This window comes from Symphalangus syndactylus, chromosome 5 (genome assembly GCF_028878055.3).
Source record: "Symphalangus syndactylus isolate Jambi chromosome 5, NHGRI_mSymSyn1-v2.1_pri, whole genome shotgun sequence".
Taxonomy (NCBI): domain Eukaryota; kingdom Metazoa; phylum Chordata; class Mammalia; order Primates; family Hylobatidae; genus Symphalangus; species Symphalangus syndactylus.
In genome coordinates, this window is record NC_072427.2 from 146,314,532 (window position 1) to 146,329,858 (window position 15,327).

Below are 15,327 nucleotides of genomic sequence, written 5' to 3' on the forward strand. Positions count from 1 at the left end.
AAACACAATACAAAGTCTGACCGTTTTCCCAGGTCATGTTTGCTAGCTTGTCTTTATGTACATTTAGAAATATTTGCTAGGTAAAAGTCTTGTCGTAAAATTTCCAGTACTACCATGTTTAAAACGTGGAGCTCCCCATTGAGCTGCCAAAAAGGTAAACAATAATTTTCAAGTGTGATAGTGCAAATTCCTCTGCGAGATCTACTACAGAGAAACGTTCTTTGACATACAGCTTTTCTTTAAAGGAATTGATGTAAAAATTTAAGTATGTCTGGGAGAAGCTGAAACCACTCTAGGACTTCACTCCCTAGTAAATAAAGTGATCATTTACTGGGACTCACAGGCTATTAAATTATTGAAAGGTACTGTACAAACTATGGCACTGTCACTTTAAAAAAAATGTTTACCACTCTATCTTGTGCCAGATCTTCACAGCTGTGACATGGTTTAAATTCCATAATCCATCCCCAATAGGAGCCCACCCAAAGCCAAAATCAAATTTATCCATGCACTGTGAGATGATCCATCTTAACCTGATACAGTCATCATACTGTAGTTTTTGGAAGGGCTTGTTGTGCCCCAGAGAAATTCGTCCTTATAGCTTATTCAGCTGTCTACCATTTGCATGTCGGTGCTGTTTTGAGTGCTACCTCCTGCTGGTGGGGCTTTCATATGGCACACAGATGGAGCCATCCTCTCCAATTCTGTAGGACAGACATCTCATAGGTTGAGGTGAGCGTGAGTCCAACCCAGAGTGTGAGTTCACTTGGGAGAAGCTTGAACAGCTCCTGACTGCTCAGTCCAATCCGCTGTGCTGCCTGTCCAGGGGATCCATTTTATGGTTGATGCTAATACAAAGATAACCTGATCTTTTGTATGACTTTTCTGGGAATCAGTGATGTTTATAATGTTCTGTCAGCAGCTCCTGCAGGCTGTGGCTGAAGGTCTGCAGCTGTTGCCCGTTCATGAGCCCTTTGGTGTGGAGAAACGGAGACGAAGGACATGGCGGCGGCCATCTCGCCTACCCTAGTGGTGGCTCCGGGGTAGAAGGGATGCAAGGAGGCAGAGGTGGGGCGGCCCGGGAATGCCGGGGCTCGGCTGCGCTGCCTCAGCAGCTGAGCAGCCAGCCCCCAGGGCTTCCTCACAGAGCAGAGGGCTGAGAGGAAGAGAGGGCGTGAGGGGCAGACAGCTACTTTTTTGTTTCATTAGAGTAAAAAAGTTATTTTCTGGACAGGAAGAGACAGAAGAGAGGAGCGATGGCGGTTTGGTTACATGGCTAGGACCTCCCCAGCTGCCTCCACCCCTGGCTGCACAGCCTCTGAAGATCCCAACAGTTGCCTTTCCAACACCAAAGGGCGAACTTCTTTAAAAAGAAGAAAATTCTGTATACGACAAAATTAATGAATCTTGAGGACATTCTGCTCAGTGAAATAAGTCACAGAAAGACAAATACTGCATGATTCCAGTTACATGATTTATCTAAAACAGCCAAATTCATAGAATCAAAGAGTAAAATAGTGGTTGTCAGGGGCTAAACTGAAGAGGGAACGGGGAGTTTGTAATCGATGGACATAAAATTTCAGTGAAGCAAGGTAAATAAGCTCTGGAGATTTGCTCTACAATGTTGTACTTATAGTCGACAATAATAATGTATTGTACACTTACAATTTGTTAAAAGGGAGATCTCATGTTAAATGTTCTTACCACAATAAAATAAAATTTTTAAAAGAAAGAAGGACATCTGGTGTCTTTTTCTTGTAGCAACTGAAGTAAATAGAGATGTAGGGTGTATGGGCATTAGTTTGATTTTCTCTTACGAAGAGGTCTGGATTATAGCCTCCATCTTGAGACTGGAGTCAAGCACTTGAGGTGGGGAATGATGGAGAGATTGGAAATGGCATTCTTCTCCAAAACACCATGGGTTCTGTAGTCCCTTGTGCAATTCTGACATGATAGTTATTGAGACCAAGACAGGCAAAGTCTAACCAAGGAAAGAAGAGTTCCGTAGACTTCCTTGCAATTCTGCCAAGGTTGATATTGAGAGCAGGGTTCTTGCCAGCAGCATTAAACCCAACAATCTATACTTCCTAGAACAATCTCTACCTTTGATTTCTGTAAAATAACACTTTTTTTTCTTCTGAGGCCCCTCCTTCACAGACCAGTTTCTGGATATCTTCTTCTTTATCAGATCTCTAAATATTGAGATTCCTCTAGATTTAAATCTATGCTGCTTGTTCTTTGCACTCTACATTTTCTTTATTCATTTCTACAACTTTTAATAGTGTGTATAGGTAGCTCCCAGATTGCTATTTTCACTGTGATTCTCTTGCCTCATACTTTTCCCCTTTGGTGATGATGTGTCAGCACATTGGCCCTCTCTCTAATCTTGAATACTTTATTTCTGCCTGGGGAGTTTAGCACATGCTTCCCTCTGCCTATAATGCTGTATAACTTGCCCTCTCCCTTTTTGCAAGGATAAATTCCCAGCTTAAATGCCATATCATAAGAGAGGTCTTCCCTGAACGCACAATCTATGTTGGATCTCCCTAGATGTTCAGGAAAGAAAAGAAACATTTTTTTCTTTCACAGCATTTATCATCATATGGAATTATCTTATTTAATTTATTTGTTTATATACCTTGATCTGTATTCTTCCACAGGAATGTAAAATCCCCAATGGCAGGAACATGTGGTTTTTGTTAACCACAGAACAGTATCTGATACAAAATATGCATTAAAATTCTTGTGAACTGACTAAATAATATCCATCTTCTCCACTTGATTGCTTTATTTGCCACACATCCCCAGTACCTAATTCAAGAGCTTGGTTCATTGTCAGCTTCTAAATATTGACTGAACCCAATTAATCACTTTTTTCTTTAACTTCTGAACTCTGTGCCCAGCTCCCTACTTGAGTAGCTTCACTGGATATCTCAAAAGAACCTCAAATTCAATATGTCTACTTTCCCTATCTGTTATTAGCAACAAATCCAGCACTTGCCCTAGTAGGAAATCTACAATCATCCTTTACTTATCTCTAAAATGAAAAAAAAAAACCCACACCTTTTTCATAAAGTTTTGGGTTCACTAAGTGAAATAAGCAAAGTGCCTATCACAATGCCTGGCATATAGTATCTATAAATATTAGTTTAGCTATACCAGTTTTCATTGATTCAAAGAGGCACATCTTTTCACATCTCTGAAACCAAGATATGTTTTGTGATCAGCAGTGTTTCATACTTGGATACACATCTAATCATTAATCAGGTAGAAATTTTTTCTTTAAATACTTTATTAGAAAATTGTGTCCTTTACCTCAGTGGTGCTTCAGATGTGATAATTTGCAGTAACACAACTGCTCTCTCCAACATGCCCATACATATTAAAGTAGTAATTAGGTCACATCACGTACTTTTCAAATCCATATTTTTCTCACCCTTCCCACTGTTGTAATCTTACTTTGGGCCCTCATTTTCTTTCAACTGAACACTGAATTAGCCCCCTGAATGGTATTCCTGCTGACTGTATTGCCCTTCTCCAATGTGTGTGTCATATTCATGCCAGAGTAATCATGTTTCTCTCATGCCTAACTCACTTCATTATCTACACAACTTCCTGCAGAATGGAATCCAGATTCTTTCATATGGCACACAGGGCTCTGACTCTCTTTCTCTTTAGCCTAATCCCTAAGCCACAGTCAAGTTGACCTCCTTTCTGTACTTGCAGATTACTTAACACCCTATGTTGTTTCACAACCCATGTCTTTTATCACACTGACCTATCTTGAAAATGTTTTGTATCAGCTGGAATCCCTCTGGCAATAAATAACAGAAAAGCAACTAGCAGTTGCTTAAACAAATAGGAAAGTCCATAGGTTGGTGTTCCAAGGTTGATAGAATTGCCCAATAATGCTGATGAGGATTATCTTTCAGACTTCCTTAACATGCAGACCTTCATCCCCCTGCTTGTTACTTTGTTGTCTCAAGATGGTCATTGAAATATTAAATATCACATCTATTTTCCATTAAGTAAGAACAAGGAAGGACATTCAGAGGTATGCCCACTACAACTCTTCTTTTTAAGAAAGCAAATGTTTCCCATAAGCCCTACCCAGCAGTTTTCTACTTACATCTCATTGCCCAAACAGCACCACAGTCACTCTGGTTTGAAGATGCCTAGAGAGAGGGATGTTGTGAGTAGTTTAGCCAATGAGCAGTGTCTGCCACAGTCTGCTTGGAAAATATCTTCTCATTTTTTGTGAGATTCAACTCAAGAGTTATATCTTAGAAATTTAGAAATGTATATATATGTGTATAAATTATATAGTATATATATGTATATAAATTATATTGATATTTATATAAGCATACATAAAAGACAAATATATAAACATATATATAGTATGTACCCTTTCCTCATTAACTGAATATTTATCAAGCACCTGTACACAGTGCATGCTAGGCACTGTTCTAGGCACTGGGAATACAGCAGTGAACAACATCCTTTCCTTTGTGGAATTTACATCCTAGTGTTTACCCTTTGATCTAACTTTTTCACCTCTAGTAACTTACCTTACAGACTACACCTCAAAAACAAGGATGCTCATTGAAGTGATAACTAGAATAACAAAATCTGATAAATATCACTATGGGATTGATTATAATATACATAAAATTTTAAAATGTAATCATTCAAAAAACTATATTCCTCTTAATAGAGATATACTAACATGGAAAGCTGTCCCCAACATATATTTTAATTCAAATAATGGAAGACCAAAATGTATAGTAAACTCTCACTTTTAAAAGGAAAATCCATCCCCAAATTCATATGGGATCTCGAGGAATCTGAAATAGCCAAAACTACTTTGGAAGAAGAACAAAGGTATTAGACTCACACTTCCTGATTTCAAAGCATATTACAAAGATACATTAATCAAAACAGTGTGGCACTGGCATAAAGACAGACAAAGAAACCATTGGAATAGAATGAAGAGCCTAGAAATAAGCTGGTGCGTATATGGTCAAATGATGTTCAACAAGGGTGCCAAGACCACTTATTGGGAAAATGATAGTCTCCTCAACAAATGATCCTGGGAACACTGGAAATGAAAGTTAAACCTTGATTTTATACTATCTACAAAATTTAACTTATAATATATTAAAGACATAAGCATAAGACCTAAAACTATAAAATTTCTAGAAGAAAACAGACAGGATAATCTCATGACATTGGGCTTGTCAATGACTTCTTAGATATGACACCAAAAGCACAGGTAACAAAAGCAAAAATAAATAAGTGGGACTACATCAAACTTGAAAATATTTGTGCATCAAAGGACACAATCAAAAGAGTGAATGGCAACTTACAAAATGGGAAAAAAATATTTACAAAGAATATATTTAGAAGTTATTATCCACGATATGTAAAGAACTCCCACAACTAAACAATGAAAAAAAATCAAATAACTAGATTTTAAAGTGTGCAAAATATTTGAATAGATATTTTTCTAAAGAATATATACAAATGGCTAATAAACATTGAAAAGGTGCTCAACATTACTAATCACCAGAGAAATGCAAATCAAAATCACAATGACATATTACTTCACATCTGTGAGGATGGCTGCTATAAAAAAAAACAGAAAGTAACAAGTGTTGACAAGGATGGGGAGAAATTGAAACCCTTGTGCACAGTTGGGGGATTGTAAAATGGTTTAACTGCTATGGAAAACACTGCGAAGTTTCCTCAAAAAATTCAAATAGAACTACCATATGATCCAGGAATTTTACTTATGGGTGTATATCCAAAAGAATTGAAAACATGGTCTTGAAGAGATATTTACATACCACAGTCATAGCACTATTCCCAATAACCAAGAAATAAAAGCGAGCCAAAAGTCCATCAATGGAAGAATGAATACATACAATCAAATACTATTCAGCCTTAAAAAGAAATGAAATTCTGATACATGCTGCAACATGGATGAACTGAAGAAATTTTACTAAGTAAAATAAGCTAGTCACAAAATGACAAATACTGTATTATTTCACCTATATGAAGTATCCAAGCCAAATTCATAAAAACAGAAAGAAGAACGCTGGTTCCCAGGGACAGAGAAGAGGAGAAAAGGAAGGTGTTTAATAGGTTGTTTAATAGGTATAGAGTTTCAGATTTGCAAGATATAAAAGCTCTGGAGATCTGTCTCACAACAATGTGTATATACTTTACACTACTAAACTGTACATTTAAAAATGGTTCGCCAGGCACGGTGGCTCACGCTTGTAATCCCAGCACTTTGGGAGGCCGAGGCGGGTGGATCACAAGGTCAGGAGATCTAGACCATCCTGGCTAACACGGTGAAACCCCGTCTCTACTAAAAATACAAAAAAATTAGCCGGGCGTGGTGGCGGGTGCCTGTAGTCCCAGCTACTCGTGAACCAGGGAGGCAGAGCTTGCAGTGAGTAGAGATCGCGCCACTGCACTCTAGCCTGGGCGACAGAGTGAAACACAGTCTCGGGGAAAAAAAAAAAAGGTTAAGATGGGAAAAAGGAAAACCCATACCTGCATCTTCATATATATTATTATATACAATAATACTGAAAATACTTTCAGTTTATGAATTTGGTGGGTAGCTCACACATTACGTTATATTTTCTTCATACTTATATATTTTATAATAAGTATACATTAGTTTTTATAGTCAGAGAAATATTAGAAAAAATTTAAAAAATTACCAGGTACTTTCTTCTCTCTCTCTCTCCTCAAATAGTAATGACCATTTATTTGTACTTATGTAGTCACCAACAGAATTTATATTTATTGAATGAAATAATAAATGTATCATCAACTAGTGATAATGAATAATGCCTTCAATAAAAATTTATATTTAGCACCAAATGAAGACATTAATACAGTTCTTCATTTAATGAATACCGATTGTTATTAGGTGCCTAGGATATGCCCGATGTGCCTGTGTAGGTTTTGAGTAATTAACATGGTTATTTCTTGAAACTATCTTTTGATGAAGAAAGAGAAAAAGAGAAAGAGCGAAAGAAAGAGGTTATGGCTAGCTGGTAACATTCAAAAGGAAGCCACTTCATGAAACCCCATTACAAGTCAAGATAGTATAGTCCAGGTATGTAGTGCTCTGGTGGTCTGGTTTTATCATAGTTAGAGCCTAAATACATAGCAAAGAGAATAGATTTCACATACTTCAAAAACATGTAACAGCGCGTATGAAATACCCGCAGACACAGTCACCCCACTCCAGCTTCTGCCAGAGAAAACTGGTGTAAGAAAAACTGGTTTGGAAGTTAATTGCATTCTTCCCCCCACTCCCTTGGGCCATAAAATTTTATTAGCAGGTAAGGGGAAGAGCCAGGAGTAAGGGTCCCTCCCTTCCCATCCCCTACCCAGGATCCTCCCTCTGAAGGAGAGCAGAAGCCCAGGAGCCTGCCACTCAGCGGACCTTGCAGGTGGGCAGGTTGCTGTAAGGATCTTTCTGGCGCTCCAGCGGTGGGCAGTGATCTCCTGCTCAGGCCTCCTCTGGCAGTCAGCACACACATCGCCCAGCTGGACTTCGGCACCGCTGCTCAGAGCCTGGATCCGCACCAGCTGGGCCTCAACGCAGGCCTCGGTTCCTGCAGTGCGGCCTTCCAATGCGGCTTTCATGCTGAGCTGCAACTGCAGCTCAGTCTCAAGACCCCGGAGGGTACGCCATCAGTCCGTCACTCCGACTTGCGCATCTGGAGCTGCTCCGTGTGGCCAGAGACCTCCCAGCTCAGCTCCTCAGTCTGGCTGGTGACCAGGCTTCAGCATCTTCCGCATCTGCTCAGCCATGACCGCATACTGGCTTCACGTGTTGCCCAGGATCTTGGCAAGAGCAATGCCTGGAGCAGAATCCACCTCCACACTGACCTGGCCACCCGCAGCACTGATTTCCTCGTTGTGGTTCTTCTCCAGGTGATCCAGCTCCTCCTGCAGGCCTCGGATGTCCGTCTTCAGGTCAGCGCTGGCCGGGGTCAGCTCATCGGGCGCCCCGCGCAGGCCTTGATGTCTGCCTCCAAGCTCCTTCGCAGAGCCTGCTCCATCTCAGACTTGGTTCGGAAGTGATCTGCAGCCAAGCAGGGGTTGTCAATCTGCAAGACAATCCTGGAGTTCTCAATGGTGACACCACGAATCTTATCCCGCAGGTCTTCGATGGTCTTGAAGTAGTGGCTGTAATTGCCGGGGCCCCGGGGCCCAGTTGCGGATCTTCACCTTCAGCTCACCCGGCCTCCTCCAGAACCCGCATCTTGTCCAGGTAGGAACCAGGTGGTCGTGGATGTTCTGCGTGGTGATCTTGGTGCCCGTCAGCAGCCTGTTGGACCTGCCCAGGACGCTGGCATCACCGCTGCCATAGAGGAGGATGAGGGCGCAAAGTGGGTGGAGGGCACAGGCCATGGCTTCGGAGCCCCCGTGGATGCTGGGCGGTAGGAAGGCGCCCCCAACCCCATAGTGCACGGAGCCGCTGCCCAGCACCCAAAGGACTAAGTGCCAATGACTGGCGAGAGCTGCAGGAAGTTAGGGTGAGGCAGAGGAGAACGGTCCAAGGAGCTGCAATCGGCAGGAGGAATCCGAAGTTTTAATTGCATTATTGCCAATTATAAGAATTTTTGTGCTATGAGTGTATTTTGTGCTATGAGTGGACCCAAAAACGGGCCGATAAAACACCAAAACCACTGGTGAGGAGAACTTAAGAGGGAACCAGGCTTCAAGCTCCTAAACTCACCATAGACTGCCACAGAATTTAAAGCAGTCTTCATTCCCCAGAAAGCTAACCAAGCCCACCACTTGGCTTTGGTAGGTCGTTCCCTGGCATTATTCTAGATAGAACAACCCAGACGGGAAAAATGTACTCCTGTGGAGAGATGAATCAATTCCTAGGAGGACTGGACAGACATCCTCAAAAGTTTGTTGGAAAGATAACAGAGAAGAGAAGAATGAGGTGCTTTAATAAAGGGATAGGAAAAAGGTGAGAACAAGGAACTGAGATTAGGAGCTGAGTGTGTCCATGACAGACGGCCTAGAAAGAATGTAACATCTAGGGCTTTTACTCATAGACTGCGGGACAAGGTATATTTATCATATAGCTCTGTATTTTCCCTCTTGTGTTATAATGTTTTCTGTAATTAATTACTCTAACCCTTTTAGGAAAGTCTAATACACTTCAGCATTGTCTAGTGATGATATACAAACTAAATGGACAGGTGAGTAAAAGAAAAAACTAAGGCCTCCTCACTGGTGGGAGCAGAATCCCAGGCAGAGAACTATGCACAGAAGTTTCAGGCAGTGATCAGCTGAAAGTCAGATTGCAGTCCGTTGTATTCCATGGTGGAGACAAGAAGAGGGAGGGTGCACCCATACTTAAGAGAAACTTCTAGGCTTGCAACAGTCTGGTATTTTATACACATCACCTCTTTTAGTCAAGCTTTGGATGGGGGCTAGATAGCAGCCCACTGAAAGACCTGGAGTCCCTGTATTCTTAATTGCTATGTCGGGTAGTTCCATATTTAGAAATCAGATGGGCAGCAGGTAAGTTATGCATTCTTCTGAAAAACTTAAGCCTCTACCAGGACTCTCGCTTGGTTTATAAAATGAGCCACAGAAGAAACAGCAAACTCAAGTTTTCCTCTCAAAAAGTCCTGTGTCACATGAAAAGTTGCTTCATACACATTGTGTCCTAAACATGAAATCTAAAGTTGTTACTGTTTTAAAATAAAGTTTCAAGAGAATATATTTTATATAACATTCAAATGAGTTATAGTAAAAATGCTAGGTCTTAAGAGATTCACCAGATGAAATAACATTCTCCACTTCAGAAAATGAAACTAGTACAATATTAAATGTTGTGATTAATAATAATCTCTAATATTTCTACATACTTTTGCTCCTAACAGTTGAGATATATGCTCACCCTGTATGATTGTGGTATATTGTTATGCCAGTTGCATTATTGTAATTACAAATTTGAGGAATAAAGTACAGGAACTTATAAAATATAAACATGGCCAGGCACAGTGGCTCACGCCTGTAATCCCAGCACTTTGGGAGGCCGAGGTAGGTGGATCACAAGGTCAGGAGTTTGAGACCAGCCTGCCCAATATGGTGAAACCCCGTCTCTACTGAAAATACAAAAATTAGCTGGGCATGGTGGCGAGCGCCTGTTGTCCCAGCTACTTGGGAGGCTGAGGCAGGAGAATCACTTGAACCCGGGAGGTGGAGGTTGCAGTGAGCCAAGATTGTGCCACTGCACTCCAGCCTGGGCGATAGAGCAAGATTCCATCTCAAAAAACAAACAAACAAACAAACAAAATATATATATATACACACATTATTTTAAAACTCAGTTTTTATCTAAAACCTAGATTAAAAGTCTTTGGAAAGAGTCCATGGAGGGGAATACCTTAAAAATGCCATTGAAGCCATTCTGCAATGTACAATATTTCAGAATGACATGTTGCACACAATGTCTATATAATTTTCTGTCAATTGAAAATAATGTGACCAATTAGATTAAAAAATATATTATTAACTCAAAAATTTAAATATATTTAATGAGCTTAAGTTCATTGTATTTTCTGTATTTCTTCAACTCAAGGTATTACCTAGTGCTTTGAGGTATCGATTTTCTGGCCAGAAACTTCTGTGGCCGGCGACGAGTTCTTGTGCTGCATCCAGGAAGAATGACAGGAAGAATGAGGTACACGAACAAGTGAAGGGTGCACAATAAGAATGAGGTACCCAGGTAGGTGAAGGGCAAGACGAAGATGAGCTTTACTAAGTTTTAGAACAGCTCAGAGGAGACCACAGTGGGTAGGTAGCTCCTCTCCGCAGGCAGGTCCTCCCAACATCTACTGCTCTCAGCAGAGAGGAGGCCCTGGAGCACCCGGGTGCTCCTTGCCCCTCTCTGCATGGTAGTCCTGACGTCTCTGCAGGTCTCTGAAGCTCTTAGCAGAGAGGGTAGTTCCTCTGTGCAGCTGGTTGTCCCATCGTCTCCTGCTATCAGCAGGGAGGGCAGCTTCTCTCTGCAACTGGTCTTCCTGTCCCTCCATCCTCTCTCTTGCTCTGCCTGAGCCCGAGGCTTTTATGCGGTGGAGGAAATGCCTGCTGATTGATCCATGGGCAGCCATGGGCAGGCCAAAGGAGGCACCACAAGTCCTAGGGACTGACTGCCAGGCTCCCAACCTTCAGGTCCTCCCTGGCCTGAAGGTGGGGCCTTACAGGGGACCTGCCCTCTTCTGCCCAGGAGGCTGTCTGCCTCCAGCTGCCATTCATGGCCCCTGGGCTCAGCCCCAAGATTGGAGCAGGCTCTGGGAGAGAAGAAAGGCCGGGCAATGGGAGCAGACACCCCTGAGCCTGCAGGTCGAGGGAAGGGGAGGGTCTTCCCGGCTCTAAAGGGTGCAGGCTGTAGAGATGCCTGGACCTGCACCTGTGAGGGTGCCGCAGCTGCACCAGGGGATCTCCCACGCAGCCAGCTGGGAATGGACAGGGCTCCCGCTTGTCCGGGGCTCTCTCCGGCTCAGTGGAGCAGTAGGCCCAGGTCTGCAGCCACTGGTCGGGGTGCTACAGCTGCACGGGGAGGGTAGATCTTGCCAGCTCCCAGCCCCCTCCAAGAGCACAGGGAGGCTCAGATCCACAGCCGCAGTTTGGGCGGGCTCCTACCCGCTCCATAGAGCAGGAGGCCTGGGTCTGCAGCCTCGGTTTGGGCAGCTGCAGCGGCACCCGGGGAGCTCTGGCCCCAACTCAGAAGGGACGGAGCTCCAGCTCAGAAGGGACGGAGCTCCAGCTCAGAAGGGACGGCTCCATTGCAGCCAACATTATGGCAGCAGCGGCTACCATCAAAGGTATCCCATCTTTGGCAAGCGGAAACATCTTAATGCATTTCCCGTTTGCCCCGAGAATCCTCTTGTCTCTAATCCTAAGGTAACATCACATACATGTGTGTTACACTAGGATTAGAGACAAGTTCTGTTTAGAAATAACTCCAAACAGCTTTTATATTTTATTTTCACATGGAAAATCAGTCAGATTTGCTTCAGCCTCAAAGAATGTGTTTACTAAAATTAAATGAATGCTGGCAGGGAGCTGCACTTTTTTTTCTAAATAGGAAATGGGTTAAGGGCGGCAGCTGAGTCCTTTCGACATAACACTAGTAGTCTTTGGCAGCATCCTTTCTGTTTGATAGGATAAGATATTCTAGGCTCATCTTGCATTTTCTGCCAAAAAAAAAAAAGCCATTGAATTAGGCATAGAGGAGATTACTATAAAGTTTAAGGGATAATGTAAAGGATCTAGGAAAATACTCTAATTGCTTCACAAACAAGGAAGAAACTGAAACTAGAAATGTAGTCAATTAGTATTGCTGATGTGCTTTATGCAAGAAAGATAGTATATTAGTTCTCTCTTGTCTGCAGCTTCACTTTCTGTGGGTTCAGTTACCCTTGGTCATCCAGGGTCCAAAAATATTAAATGGAAAATTCCAGAAATAAACTATTCATAAAGTTTCAATTGTGTGCCATTCTGAGTGGTGTGATGAAATCTTGACACCTGGGACATCAATCATTCCTTTCTCCAGCGTATCCATGCTGTATATGCTGCTGTTATTGCCCCTAACCCCCACCCCGGTCACTTAGTAGCTATCTCAATACTGCAGTGCTTATGTTCAAGTAATCCTTATTTTACTTAATAATGGTCCCAAAGCTCAAGAGTAGTGATGTTGGCATATTGTTATAATTGTTCTTTTATTATCAGTTTTGTTAATCTCTTACTAAGCCTAATTTATAAATTAAACTTCACCCTAAGTATGTATGTAGAGGAAAAAACATAGTATATATAGGGTTGGGTACTATCTGTAGTTCCAGGTGTCCACTGGGGATCTTGGAACATATGCCCCTCAGATAAGGGGAACTACTATATACAAGATTAAATAAGGTCACTTAAAATTCATTTATAAAATTGTGTCCTAAAATATTTGTGCTAATAACAAGATATATTCAAATTATTTTATCTAACAAAAATTAACATGTTTTACTTTCTAATAAAAGTTAAAATATGTTAGCAGTCTATACCACTTCTTTAATTACATGGAAAAAGTTACATTATGAAGTCTAATTAATAAATAGTTATTTATAATTACTGCCAAAAGTCAAAAACCAGTTTGATACTTACATCTTAAATACCATGCCTTTTTATACCCTTTTCTTTATAAGTAACTTGTAATTTTACCTTCAAATTATACTGCATTACTTTAAATTAAATAATGAGAGTACATATGTATAACTTGCTTTGAAAATAAATGAATTATGAAAGCTACACTATTTAAAACTTAAGAACTTTCAATAATACCCTATACAATATATTCCATAATTACTTTTTAATACATTTTTATAATATTACTGTAAATTGTGGGTTTAGGGACCGACAGTTCAACTAATAGTAAAATAATCTTTTAGCATAACAAAAATTAGAACATCTAAATCTCTTAGAACTTGTCTTAGCCCATTTATATAGTAAGTGCTACATAATTGCCAACTGTCGTTGTTACTGTTGTAGCTATTGTTGTTAGCACCATTATCATCAGCATCATCTGAGCAATTAAGTAAAGTCGGCGAACAACTTTATCTTTCCTACTTTTAAAATTTAACCCCAGTGTTTGCTCCCAAACCTAATAGAACTCTCTAAAATGAAAGTTCTGACACTGGAAAGTTCCACAGCAAACATGAGAGCTACAGTGAACAAAGGGGCTCCTATGGTTAAGAGTCATGAATCAACCTTGTGCACACCCACACACAAACACGCATACACTTATTTTCTGTTCATCAAAGGAAAAGTAACATTTCCCCCACCTTTCTTCCTATTCCAAAATAAACTCCAGATGAAGATTAAAATCTAAACACAAATACTTAATGTAGGAAAAAATGTACGATAATATTTTTACAATTTCAGTATGCATATGCAGAAGGACTTCTTAATCAGAAAATAAAGATAGAAAGTTAAACAAAGATAAATTATAAGCAACAGAGTTCCTACAAGTGACAATGATGCTGAACATCACCAGTAATCATGAACTTGAAAGACAAAAGACAAAATAGATCACGCTCCCCTCCCCCTCAGATTGTTAACATTTTAAAAGACGAGTGCTGGGAGAATACATACACGTAAGCATTGCTAGTGAGAAGGTATGTTGGCAGTCGTTTTAGAAAGTTGATGAGATAGTATCTATAAATTTGAAATGTATGTACATAGCAAATTCACAGTGACGACAGATTCATTATACAAAAATACTTCTACATGCCCAAAAGTATAAATATGTTAGGACAGCCATTGAATTCTATTGTTTGTAGTAAATTGTTTTAGTCCAAACACTAATTCCTCTGTAGCAAAACATAGGATCTAATAAAATGGATTATGGGTGGAAATCAGTCCTCTTTAGAAACCTAAAGGAGCAAGGGTATCCTGATTAAAAAGATAAAATGCTTTCTTTCTTTTTGTTTTTGTTTTTTTGTTTGTTTGTTTCGAGACAGAGGCTTGCTCTGTTGCCAGGCTGGAGTGCAGTGGCGCGATCTCGGCTCACTGCAACCTCTGCCTCCCGGGTTTAAGTGATTCTCCTGCATCAGTCTCCCGTGTAGCTGGGACTACAGGCGCACGCCACCACGCCCAGCTAATTTTTGTATTTTTAGTAGAGACGGGATTTCACCATGTTGGCCAGGATGGTCTCAATCTCTTGACCTCATGATCCACCCACCTCGGTCTCCCAAAGTGCTTTTTGATAATTTTGAGAAACGATGGAAGCATATTAGAATGAAAACAACCTGAGGATGTGCTTTTATCTTTATATATTCAAATATTTTTTCTCATTAAAAAGCAGAAAGGCCAGGTATGATGGTTCATGCCTGTTACCCTAACACTTTGGGGGGCCGAGATAGGAAGATCCCTTGAGGCCAGGACTTTGAGGCTAGCCTAAGCAACATAGTAGGACCCTGTCTCTACAAAAAGCTTAAGAAAAAAACTAGCTGGGCGTGGTGGAGTGCACCTGTAGTCTTAGCTATTTGGGAGGCTGAGATGGGAGGATCGCTTGAGCCTAGGAGTTCAAGGCTGCACTGAGCTATGATCTAACCACTGTACTCCAGCCTGGGCAACAGAGCAAGACCCTGTCTCTGAAAAAAAAAAGTGTATATATACATATATATATATATGTATATATATATATATATATATACACATATATACGTATATATATGTGTATATATATATACATATATATACGTATATATATGTGTGTAT

At 40.8% G+C, this 15,327-nt stretch overlaps 2 pseudogenes; both read right to left on the reverse strand.

The window, feature by feature from the left end:
- Positions 1-528: 528 nt before the first annotated feature.
- Positions 529-7,171, reverse strand: LOC129481686 (protein BTG1-like; annotated as a pseudogene).
- Positions 7,172-7,173: 2 nt separating this feature from the next.
- LOC129481687 (keratin, type I cytoskeletal 19-like) lies at positions 7,174-8,445 on the reverse strand (annotated as a pseudogene).
- Positions 8,446-15,327: the final 6,882 nt, after the last annotated feature.